Here is a 13,503-nt window from a genome sequence, read left to right as displayed (position 1 = left end):
AAGTCTAAATACTGCCAGGAAAGTGAAAGTCGCTCAGTTGAGTCCAACTCTTTGCAACCCCAAGGACTATACGGTCCACGGAATTCTCCAGGCCAGAATACTGGGGTGGGTAGCCTTTCCCTTCTCCAGGGCTCTTTCCAACCCAGGGGTCAAACCCAGGTCTTCTGCATTGCAGACAGATTCTTTAGCAGCTGAGCCACAAGAATAATGGAATGGGTAACCTATCCCTTCTCCAGCGGATCTTCCCGACCCAGGAATCAAACCAGGGTGTGGATTCTTTACCAACTAAGCCATCAGGGAAGCCCAGATACTGCCATGTTAGCTGTCAAAGGCAGATGATTTAAAATACATTGTGTGTGTTAGGTATTTAAACTCTTTCAGAATCCAGAAACTGTCTGCTTGAAAATCAAAATGTATTCTTTAAACTAAGAGAGTACCTAAAAATTCAGGAAGTGCTATAATCTGAATTTTATGAAATAACTTTTCTTATTAAAAATGTACTTACTGAAACATAAACTCCATTTCATCAGATCTGCCAATAAGACAATGTATTATGGAATAATATTTTTTCATTTGTGTCATTCAATTATGGGATGTATTGTACAGTATCTATTTAACCAAGGCATAGAAATTTTAAAAATGAATTTTTTCTTTACAACAAGGAGCAATACCACAGAGGAATGTCATTGAAATATTATCCCCAGGCTACTTGCTTGGAGATCAGTTATAAAAGGAATTTACTCTGATTTAGATATACTTGACCTTTAAATGGATACTGGGGATTATTTTCATATAATGATGATAGAAAGAAATTGGGAGATTTTAGCCATCTCACTCTGTTTTAAAAATGGAAAAATATACATATAATTAAAGGAAATATTTCAAAATATGAGTGTAATATACAGAGTATACAAATTTCACCCTTTTAAAAATCCCTCTAACTAATTAAATACCCAAGTGAAATGCCATTATAGCTTCCTTCATATACAGTGGTTCCAATATCTAAAAATCCAGGGCTTTTCCCACTCCAAAACTTTTTAGATAGCATTTATCCTTCCCATTAACATTTTTTTGACCCATACTGCGGCTTCTACATTGAACATACCATTTTCCTCTGAGAACTGCATGTCCTTACACAGCCTTCCAGGAGAACTGTGAACTTACATCACTTTCTGCTGTAACAAAGGACTAAGTGGCCAGAGAACCAGATAAGACTCCCATGCACTTGCTCCTTCTCCACCACCCCTCACTGAACATGAGACATAAAGGCACATCCCCTTATTGTAAATGTTGAACTGGGCTTGATTCCCAGGTTCTCAGTCCCATAATTCCCAGGACCCATTATTATGGCATTTCTGTTTTCATTGATTGTCATCTTTTTATATAATTCTGTTAGCTTCTGCCAAAAAGAAACATTTCGAGGAAGGATTCTTATAGGGAAAAGCTGAAAAATAATAGCGATGCTGAATGAAAACACTGTGTTCCTTTTCATAGAAAGAGCTTATCAAGTATTCATGATATTTCAGAACCATATTTGGAGAAGGTGCTGAAACTTAATCTCACTTCCAGATAAAGTCAGCACAGCATTTATACAATTATTACCTAGCATTTCCTCGCAAACTAATAAAGAGTATTTCAGCTAAAACTTGAGCTTTATTCTACAAAGAACCTGAAAATTCTTACAAGGAAGCATTCCTTATCCATCAGAAGTTGGTACGGAGAAAGGAAAATTCAAAGCCGCAAATATGGGCAGTGCCTTTCCATCACCAACAGAGTAAGAAGATCCCAGCCCAGAGCATGGGTCTCAAGAGCGTGTGGCAAATGCACGCCTAGAGAAAGAGAGGAATCCATTAGGATGCCATGGCTTTGAATCAGTCATTTACACCTGCCAACTTGTTCTCGTGGTTCTGAACCAGGATTCATTTGGTAGCCAGTTCACTGGTTACAATTCTTCTTCACATATACTTATCTCTACATCTCATCAACTCAATGGACATGAGTTTCAGCAAATGGCAAGAGATAGTGAAGGACAGCGAAGCCTGGCATGCTGCGGCCCGTGGGGTCTCTACAAGTTGGATATGACTGAACAACAACATCTCTATCTATGCCAATGGGGAGAAAATACAGCAGTCAATGTAACTATCAGCTTGATAGATACATTTGTTATTGTAAAGTTGGCATTCTGCTGTAAACAGCTTTTAAATTTATGTGAATATTGTCAATGAGCACATTTTGAAGTCATATAATTCTCAGTTGCACATACGGAGGTAGAAGTTCCATTTCTGGAACATGAGGCTAGATGGAGACAGTCATTTCTCATCCCATATATTTGTGTATAAAATACAGCCACTCCCATACATACTTTCACAATGCCTTCCCCACCCTACAGGAAAAAGAACTCATGCTTGTAGGAGATGACAGTGAGTCTAACGCTGTCCTCAGAGAAATAAAGTTCCTTACACAGGTTCACCCAGCCAGTAATAGAGGTGAGAATAAAACTCAGGTCTGACAGATGTACTTTGATGTACTTTGACCTAACCTCTTCACTTACTTTCTATAACGGGCAACTCAGGCCCTGAAGAGAAGAAGCAAATGAAAGTCCCCTGGCTGCCAGAGAATAAACACTGGTCCTGTTGGCTATTTCTTCTAAGCAACTCTAAACCCAAGATCTCACCCAAGAAGTGATACTGTTACCTCTATGATGTTTGGAGAAACCTTGTCTAATTGTTTAGCTATATACATAATGTTTTGGATTCTGATTTTAAAATGAACACTATGATCAACCCAATAAATAGTATATCAATTCAAGGCAGTGTGTGATGAATTCTAGGGAGCAGGATTTGTTGAGGAAGGTTTGCATTCTAGGAGAGCATACAGAGGAGAAAGCAGTCTTCTTAGGATAGAAAAAAGAAAACAAGAAGCCAAAGCAGAAAGAAAAAAAAAGGTATCTGTGTTTTATGTGCACACACGTGTGCATATTCTGTAAGTATATGAAATAATTTGAAAAAAAATTAAAAATAAAATGTACACTATTAACACAAAGATATGTGTTCATAGTGAACTTAAGAATTTCTTGAACATTCCTTATCAGGGAACTGGAAAAGCAAAGAGAAACAATAATTATTTTAGCAGTTACATAACGGTCTTTCATTGTCTATTAGTATCTCGTTATTTGGCCTGCCTACAGAATTAGTTATGAGTCCAATTCCAGTGATCTCATTGTGTTAATTGACCACATCATATTTAATTGTTTACAAGCACACATTTATATTATTTACCTAAAACTAATCTGAAAAAGTTCTTAAATCTATTTAACTGGAGCTGGTAGGAGTGAGAGTACTCCTAACTAATCATAAGCTTAGTGATGCACAGATGAAATATTCTGGATTTTGACCATGCATATTAGGTATTAGGTATATTCCAGTCAGCCCTCTGTATCTGCAGGTTCTGAATCCACAGACTGTACATCCTCAGATTCAACCAATTGCAGATCGAAAATATTCAGGAAAAAAATTCCAGAAAGTTCCAGAAAACAAAACTTGAATTTGCCATGCCAGCAACTACTTACATAACATTTACATTGTATTTACAACTATTTACATAGCATTTACATTGTATTAGGTATTATAAGTAATCCAGAGATAATTTAAAGTATACAAGAGGATGTGCATAGGTTATATATGTGAATACTATGCCATTTTATATAAGGGACTTGAGTACTGTTAGGTTTTAGTATCTGTGAGGTCCTGGTAACAATCCCTCTACCCATACCAAGGGATGGCTGTATTTCAGTGTCATTTTGGAGATTATTTTTTCATCTTAAAAAATAATAGGTATCAAATGTCATTTATTAAATCATTCTGACTTAATGAGATCATCTTTCCATCTCCCAATAAACTCTTTGCTTAAACCAGTTCAAATATTAGAACCTTTTCTTGAAAAAAAAAGATCATCACTTAAGATTGAAATTATATAACTAAACCAGGGATTCATTTCAGTGTTTAGCATACCTCCTCACTTCCAATAAATTCTTCCTAATATCTAACTCAGTTCTTTCCCAAAATGTCCTCTACAAGCAATGTGATACTAAATCATCTTCCTCAGTCTGGATTTTTCATCCCTGTAATGCTTGCTTTGAATCTAACATTCTTTTCCCATTCTCCCAGGCCTCCAGGTTTCCTCTAGGCCAGTATTTCTATTAAGAAATTAGTTTCCTCTGTGTTACTGACAGCAGCATTTCAGTTGCCAGGATTGTTTCTTTTGAACAGAAGACCCAAAGGGTGCTTCCCTCATTTTAGCCCCAATGTTTCTATGATTCAACCCCCAAATAATTTTTTCAGAATTCCTTCAGAAATGAAACACTCATTAAAAACAAAAAGAAACAAAAAAGAGCTATTTCAAAAAGAGGGCTAAGCTGCAAAAAAAAATGGTAAACAGAGACTTTGCTGGTGGTCCAGTGGTTAAGACTCCAGGCTTCCTCTAACGGGGGCACGGGTTCAATCCCTGGTCAGTGAACTAAGATCCCACATGCAGTGCAGTGTGGCCAAAAGATATCAATAAATAAATAGAGCATGAATTATTTTCTTCCCTGGATGCTATTTTGAATGGAGACAGGAAGATGAGCTAAATGACCTCTTGATGATCCCCCAGCCCTGTGACTTTGTGATCATCTTAGCTTCCGGCACTTCATCTTCTCTGAACACTGAAATCTAATCTGCCCTAAAACATGGGAGTGTTTAACAGATGATAACCTTTTACTGGAAGAGAGAGTCTGCCTGTTTCCTTGGAAGTAATTTCCTTAATAATTGCTTACATTTATATTCAAGGCAGCCCATACTGAATCATTAAACCCAAAGAAAGTCATAAAATAAAAATTAGCAGACATACTATGTAATGATATGCAATTTATTTCTTGACTTTTCCCTTTGTTTCTCTGCATGAGAAACATTTATTCCTATAAATGGTTAAAGGATTCATGAACTCTACTCGGCTAAACCTAAAAATCATCCTTGACACAACGGCAATGGTTTCAGTTTAAACAAGAGAGCTTTGTGAACATCAGTGGACATTTTACTTCCATGGCTACCTTCTGAGCAGCGTTGCCACAGAGCAAATTACATCTGACAAGGCTGTTTGGTGAAGATTAGCAGCAGTTAGATTAAGCAGTCCTTGAGCCTGCCATTTAATCCACCACTAGTGGTTTTTGTGCACTAAGCCAGTGATGCTACTTGGAAGCACAACAATTAGGTTATTAATTCTTGTTACTTTGTAAGCAGCTATTTTTGAACCAGTAGAAAACTTTGAAAATAATTCCTGCTGATGAATAGTTAAAAACAGACCTCTTCCAATATCAGATGGATGACCTGGTTGACTCTAGATTCAGATGCCACTGTTATTACTACATGATTACGACTAACAATGATTATGGTAAGACCATTCCATTAAGTACCAGAGCTGAGCTTCCTGTGCATTATAGCAGTTTCCCACTAGCTATCTATTTTACACATGGTAATGTATATATGTCAATCCTAATCTCCCAATAATAAAATAGCATAAATATGCTACAGGAAGTGAAGGAGGAGACGTCAAAATTCGACTCTGGTGGGACTCGAAACCACAACCTTTGAATAACCACACCCCAGCAAGAATTCCAGTGCACTATCCATTGTGCCACAGAGCAAACTAAAATGGACTGGAATGGGTGAATTTGACTCAGATGACCATTATATCTACTACTGTGGGCAGGAATCCCTTAGAAGAAATGGAGTAGCCATCATAGTCAATAAAACAGTCTGAAATGCAGTACTTGGATGCAATCGAAAAACAACAGATTTATTTCTGTTTGTTTCCAAGGCAAACCATTCAATATCACCATAATCCAAGTTTGTGCCCTGACCAGTAACACTCAAGAAGCTGAAGTTGAATGGTTGATGAAGACCTACAAGACCTTTTAGAACTAACACCCAAAAAAGATGTCCTTTTCATTATAGGGGACTGAAATGCAAAAGTAGGAAGTCAAGAAATACCTGGAGTAACAGGCAAATTTGGCCTTGGAGTACAGAATGAAGCAGGGCAAAGGCTCATAGAGTTTTGCCAAGAGAATGCACTGGTCATAGCAAACACCCTCTTCCAACAACACAAGAGAAGACTCTACACATGGACATCACCAGATGGCCAACACCAAAATCATATTGATTATATTCTTTGCAGCCAAAGATGGAGAAGCTCTATACAGTCAGCAAAAATAAGACTGGGAGCAGACTGTGGCTCAGATCATGAACTCCTTATTGGCAAATTCAGACTTAAATTGAAGAAAGTAGGGAAAACCACTGTTAGACCATTCAGGTATGACCTATATCAAATCCCTTATGACTAAGTAGAAGTGAGAAATAGATTCAAGGGACTAGATCTGATAGACAGAGTGCCTGATGAGCTATGGACAGAGGTTCGTGGTTCGTGACATTGCACAGGAGACAGGGATCAAGACCATCCCCAAGAAAAAGAGTGCAAAAAATCAAAATGGCTATCTGAGGAGGCCTTACAAATAGCTGTGAAAAAAAGAGAAGCAAAAAGCAAAGGAGAAAAGGAAAGATATACCCATTTGAATGCAGAGTTCCAAAAAATAGCAAGGAGAGATAAGAAAGCCCTCCTCACTGATCAGTGAAAAGAAATAGAGGAAAACAATAGAATGGGAAAGACTAGAGATCTCTTCAAGAAAATTAGGGATACCAAGGGAATATTTCATGCAAAGATGGGCTCAATAAAGGACAGAAATGGTATGGACCTAACAGAAGCAGAAGATATTAAGAAGAGGTGGCAGGAATACACAGAAGAACTGTACAAAAAAGATCTTCACAACCCAGATAATCACAGTGGTGTGATCACTCACTTAGAGCCAGACATCCTGGAATGTGAAGACAAGTGGGCCTTAGGAAGCCTCACTACAAACAAAGCTAGTGGAGGTGATGGAATTCCAGTTGAGCTATTTCAAATCCTAAAATGATGATGCTGTGAAAGTGCTGCATTCGATATGCCAGCAAATTTGGAAAACTCAGCAGTGGCCACAGGACTGGAAAAGCTCAGTTTTCATTCCAATCCCAAAGAAAGCCAATGCCAAAGAATGCTCAAACTGCCACACATTTGCACTCATCTCACACGCTAGTAAAGTAATGCTCAAAATTCTCCAAGTCAGGCTTCAGAAATACGAGAACTGTGAACTTCCAGATGTTCAAGCTGGATTTAGAAAAGGCAGAGGAACCAGAGATCAAATTGCCAACATCCACTGGATTGTTGGAAAAGCAAGAGAGTTCCAGAAAAACATCTATTTCTGCCTTATTGACTATGCCAAAGCCTTCGAATGTGTGGATCACAATAAACTGTGGAAAATTCTGAAAGAGATGGGAATACCAGACCACCTGACTTGCCTCTTGAGAAACGTGTATGCAGGTCAGGAAGCAACAGTTAGAACTGGACATGGAACAACAGACTAGTTCCAAATAGGGAAAGGAGTAGGTCAAGGCTGTATATTGTCACCCTGATTATTTAACTTATATGCAGAGTACATCATGAGAAACGCTGGGCTGGAAGAAGCACAAGCTGGAATCAAGATTGCTGGGAGAAATGTCAATAACCTCAGATATGCAGATGACACCACCATTATGGCAGAAAGTGAAGAGGAACTAAAAAGCCTCTTGATGAAAGTGAAAGAGGAGAGTGAAAAAGCTGGCTTAAAGCTCAACATTCAGAAAACTAAGATCATGGCATCCGGTCCCATCACTTCAGGGTAAATAGATGGGGAAACACTGGAAACAGTGGCAAACCTTATTTTGAGGGGCTCCAAAATCACTGCAGATGATGACTGCAGCCATGAAATTAAAAGATATTTACTCCTTGGGAGAAAAGTTATGACCAACCTGGACAGCATATTACAAAGCAGAGACATTACGTTGCCAACAAAGGTCAGTCTAGTCAAGGCTATGGTTTTTCCAGTGGTCATGTATGGATATGAGAGTTGGACTATAAAGAAAGGTGAACACCGAAGAACTGATGCTTTTGAACTGTGGTGTTGGAGAAGACTCTTGAGAGTCCCTTGGACTGCAAGAAATCCAACCAGTTCATCCTAAAGGAGATCAGTCCTGAGTGTTCATTGGAAGGACTGATGCTGAAGCTGAAACTCCAATACTTTGGCCACCTGATGCGAACAGCTGACTCATTTGAAAAGACCCTGATGCTGGGAAAGATCGAAGGCAGGAGGAGAAGGGGATGACAGGGGATAAGATAGTTGGATGGCATCACCAACTCAGTGAACATGAGTTTGGATAGACTCCAGGAGTTGGTGATGGACAGGTAGGCCTGGTGTGTTGTGGTCCATGGGGTCACAAAGAGTCGGACACAACTGAGCGACTGAACTAATCTGAAGCTACAGGAATATATTTACAGCACAGGGGGAATTATACTCATTATGTTGTAATAATCTGTAATGGAGTATAATCTGCAAAGATACTGAATCAGTATGCTGTACACTTGAAACTAATATAATATTGTACATTAACTATACTTCAATTGAAAAAGAGAGAGCAAAGGACAAAAAAGACTGTTCTATAAAAACTAGCTACCCTGAGCTAATCTCTGACCAGGCTTTACAATATTTTCATTGACTCATCACAACAGTTCTTTGAAGTTTTACCAAAATAAAAAGTTCCTCATATATTCTGGGAATTATTTTTTTTTTGGATATTGACTTTGTGTGTCCATGAATATTTTTACAATGAGTTATTCAGCACTTGACTGATTATTTTTTGTTGTTGCTTGGTCCAACTGCAGTTTGGATGATACAGAATGAAGAGAGAAAACCACAGTATTAATCTTGAACTGTAAAAGCCCTATTTGTATTGTGACACAAATGTAAATGTAAAGCAAGCAGAAAATAAAATGCTAAGTAAGCTCTTTTCTGAGCCTAGTATTGTTAGAAAATTTTTAACTCGTTGTTTGGTAGCTTTTCTATTGTGTGTGCTATCGGTGCAAAAAGAATTATACTAGGGTCAAAAATGATTAAAAATTTTACAGTAAATTACTTTTATCAAAATTTTACTAGTTTCTAGGGTAAATGTGCAGCACTAAACTTAATTACTAAGTTCCATGAAATATAGAATTAATATTCAATATGGGTCTGAATTGTATTGATTAGCATATATTTAATACAATGCACTAAAAGAAAAATATGTTACCATTAATATTCCTTGTCTGTTGAATAAATTCTTATCTTGTGGATGGAACAGTGGGTTTATATACCTAAAGAGGATAGCATTTGGTTGTGTCAAATACAAGTTGTGTTTACCACTCACATCAACTAAACCCCACTGTACCTGAAACTAGGAAGCATCTTCTATGCAGTGAGCATGACTGGACCAACAAAACCTATGAATTTTTTACTATAGCACTAAGATAAAGATTGTTATTATCTATAAGAGGCAAAGGATCACTGATCACAATGACATTCTGCTAAATGAGACCACAATCCATAGCCTTGAGTGATCCCTCTGCCAGATAACACCTGGAAACCACATCTCAGTGTGGTTTTACCTAGTTGGCCTTAGACGTATCAATCAAGCACTTGAATCAGTTTGCCAATTCCCTCCTTGCTGACATCAGAACTGAGATGGCTAAAAATGTTTAAAGTCCGTAGCCTACTCTCCAGGGCTTTCACCTTGGGATGGCAGGAGGGCTTATAAGGTCTCTATTACTCCATTTCCACAGTCCCTAAGAATACAGCTGAAAAGTGACCCAAACAAGCTGCATTAACGTGATTGTATAATAAGTGGTTAGTAAACAGCTCTAGCACTAAAGACTCCCAAGGCTAAGGGGGACCTTAAAGGTCATGAATGACTATTTTACACTCTTCTGATGACTCAAGTGACATTCAAAAACCACGATGATAGGAATCTCTCGGCCTCCCAGCTTCAGGCAGCTCTAGTTGATACTCATCAAATTTCCCCTTACTGGTCCTAGATGTAACCGTTGGCACTAATGAAATGTTAACTTCCCCTCCAGTGCTCCTTTCTAATGCTTCCTCATTTTCTTGGGTTTCCTTCCTTCAATGCCCTAATCACTGCACATGCTCCAGTTTTGTTTTATTTTGAGAAACAAAACTGAGAGTCTTTGGACAGCAAGGAGATCAAACCAGTCAATCTTCAGGGAAATCAACCCTGAATATGCGTTGGAAGGACTGATGCTGAAACTCCAGTATTTTGGTCATCCTATGTGAACAGCTGACTCACTGGAAAAAAAATCCCTGATGCTGGGAAAGATTGAGGGCAGGATAAAAGGGCATCAGAGGATGAGATGGCTGGATGGCATGACCGATGCAATGGACATGAACTTGGGCAAACTTCGGGAGATGGTGAGGGACAGAGAGGCCTGGAGTGCTGCAGTCCATGGGGTTGCAAAGAGTTGGGCATGACTGGGAAACTGAACAACAACAACAAACATGGGGTATAATCTCATCCACACAGGATAAAACACAATTAGCAATAGCTTTATTCTAAGGACTGCCTTCCTGTTTGCTTGAATTTGCTTTTGTGGCACTTATATCTGAGTGACACTTAACATCCCTAAGTGAAATTCCTAAGTGACACTTAAAATTCCTAAGGGCTTCCCTGGTGGCTCAGACAGTAAAGAATCCACCTAGAATGCAGGAGACCCGGGTTCAGTCCCTGGGTCAGGAAGATCCGCTGGAGAAGGGAATGGCTACCCACTCCAGTAGTCTTGCCTGGAGAATTCCATGGACAGAGGAGCCTGGTGGGCACTAGTTTTCCTGCTGGGACTCAGATGGAGCCAAATTTGAATTGTTTGGTGGGGAGGAGGGAGAGCAAAAGTGTAAGGGCATGAAAAATCCTGAGAGGAAGGTCAAGTCGGGATCTGGAGGAGGAGAAAGGGAGAGAGGTCTCCAGCTCAGTCCCTTGAGGCTCCCCCTTCTGTGCCCCCACAACTGGAGTCCCTCTGTTCCCTCCTTTTTCCCTCTAGGGCCAAATTCTCTTAGAACCTGGCCCCTCTTCTACTAGCATAATCTAACCTGCACCTCTCCCTTCATCAGCCGCTTTAGGGAAATTTGAGCCAGAAGGACAAGAGAATTTCAGGAGAAACAGCTTCTAAAGACAAAGCAGTAGATGATGACAGCCAAATCTCACATTTCAATAAAACCCTGGCCGCTGAGATAATTCGAAAGCATTATAGGAATGCCAACATTATTTCTTTGCCCCAAGATTACCATCATTTCTAAGGGATGAAAAAAAAGTGGGACAAAGTTCCCACCAGTGAGAACCCTTGAAGGCATCTAGAATATATTCTCTTACATTCTCTTTTTTCATCTTTTCTTCTCTCTTAGCAACAGTAGTCTATCATTTCCATTTCAAAGTCACAGACAAAGAAAACAGAAATCTTACAAGTCTGTTCTCTTTCTTATCTATCCACATTACCATCCCCTCTAAACTGCAGGCTCATCTTTTACTGGAACATTGTGTTCCTTAAACTTAAAAAGCAGACAAAGAAAAACATGTGTATCCTGAGTTTTTTTAATTGACCTCGGATCATTTGGGGGTTTTCTTTTGTATCTGTTAACTCCCTTGCCTGCAGGACTCATCAGCTGAATTTTCCCCAGTCCAGTTCTTAGCATTCCAGCCTCCCATCACTAGTTGTTCCCTTCTCAGAGGACTGACTTCCTTAATCAGCACATCTGAAGCTATGACACCACATTGCTCCCTCTCCTCCTATCATGCCTTATTTTTCTTAAAAGCCTGACTGCAGCCTAGAATTAAAGACATGCTTTATTTGTGTTCTGTCTTTCTCCCCTACTAGAATATCAGCCCTCTAAGAACAAGGATGTGCTTTTGTCCACATCTGTGTCCCAGGGCCTGGAACACTGCTGCTATATACAAGTTTCTCAGTAAACAGATGCTTAATGAACAAAGCAATAAATGGGTTATTTAAAGTAGAGATGCAGAGACACTGGAAAGAATGTCAGATAAAAACCACATCAGAATGATGTGCAACTGTATATGGTAGAAACCGCTTGTTTTAAAGTGACTTTTGTTTTATTTTTTAGATAATATAATCGGAACTTCTCTGTTTACCTGAAAATCACATCATAGACAAGTTAAAAATGTGGAAAGGTAACATTTTAAAGAAATTACTTACAATCCTAATACCATAAAAACTGACTTTAAGAGCTTTGGGGTTTGTTTAGAATTTTTGCAAGGTTTTCAATCTTTTCAAGATGTTTTCCCTTTGAAATTTTTATGCTATAGAGTTCTTCTAATCTGTTCCCTGAACTTTTAAAAAATCTGTTTTCATAAATTTGCCCTACTTCTCTGATTTTTTCAGAATTTCTATCCCCATCAGTTTTTTAAACTCTTATTTCTATTGTTCTTTAAGATTCCTATTATTTCCGCATGCCCAGCCAGCTCTTCCTATGAGTTAAAACTTGATTTTTTTTTTTTAAATATCAACTCCCCCATTCATTTCCTCAAATCTTTGGACAATGAAATTACCAAGAAGGTACATCAATGACCTATTTGATGCCCTGAGTTTAGCTGAAAATGAATTCCAGGACAGTTGGTTAGAGACCACCATCAATACATATTTCATAAAACACTTGTTTCATTTAGTCTTAAAACATTATTCTACCATTGTGGGTATACTGTAAGAATTAAGGTAATGGAAAAATACTGAAAAGAGACTTCCTAATAAATCTATATTCATTCATTCAACAATTATTGAGGACCTATTATGTACCAAACACTGAAGCACCTGAGATACCAAAATGCAAGCAGAGAATATACTACTTAGGAAAAGCACACCAACTCATTCTTATTCAAATATTTGCTGAACAGCTACAGTGTGCAGTCACCACTCTAGGCATATAAGCAGGGAAAAATCATAGTATCAGTGATCAGACACACTTGGGTTTAAATCTCAATTACATTCTAGCTTATAAACTGCTGAAAAAGTTACCCAGAAACTGGGAACAAAAACACACACTTAAAGGACTACTATTAGGCTGGAGAAATTAAATCACCCAAGATACTGATGATACAAAGATGAGCAAAATAAATTCCCTTTTCTCTAGATACTTGAAGTCTAGTAGATAATATACATAAAACGTAAGCATCTTGATATTTTTTTATTTGTTGAATAAAGTCAAATCTAATACAGGACAAAATGTGTTCCTGTCATACAATTCTTTTCTACAGAATGGTAAGTTTCTTTGTACACCTCCTAAGATAGTGTCTTTTGAGTAATAGAATACTCAACAAATGTTAAATGGATGAACAAATAGATGTTTTTATAAGTGACTCTTCCACAGTATCCAAAAATCATGAAATTTTCTCTTAAGAATATTCACTTCCAAAAACCTCATTTAGTATTATTTAAATTATCCTTTAAGAGTTAGAAATGAAAGTATATTTCTGCTCATCAAGTAGGATTACAAAAGATACTGTACCTAAT

At 38.2% G+C, this 13,503-nt stretch overlaps 1 long non-coding RNA gene across 3 annotated transcripts in view; it reads left to right on the top strand.

Moving 5' to 3' along the window:
- Window positions 1-13,503, top strand: part of LOC122709550 — a 56,181-nt gene that overhangs the window by 27,305 nt on the left and 15,373 nt on the right. For all 3 annotated transcript variants that reach the window (XR_006345567.1, XR_006345568.1, XR_006345569.1), the window contains one exon: window positions 12,101-12,167. This is a non-coding gene — a long non-coding RNA (uncharacterized LOC122709550). The remainder of the gene's footprint in view (window positions 1-12,100; window positions 12,168-13,503) is intronic.

The sequence above is a fragment of the Cervus elaphus genome, chromosome 15, assembly GCF_910594005.1.
Source record: "Cervus elaphus chromosome 15, mCerEla1.1, whole genome shotgun sequence".
Taxonomy (NCBI): domain Eukaryota; kingdom Metazoa; phylum Chordata; class Mammalia; order Artiodactyla; family Cervidae; genus Cervus; species Cervus elaphus.
The sequence above is the reverse complement of the archived record's forward strand: the minus strand, read 5'-3'. Positions and strand labels throughout refer to the sequence as shown.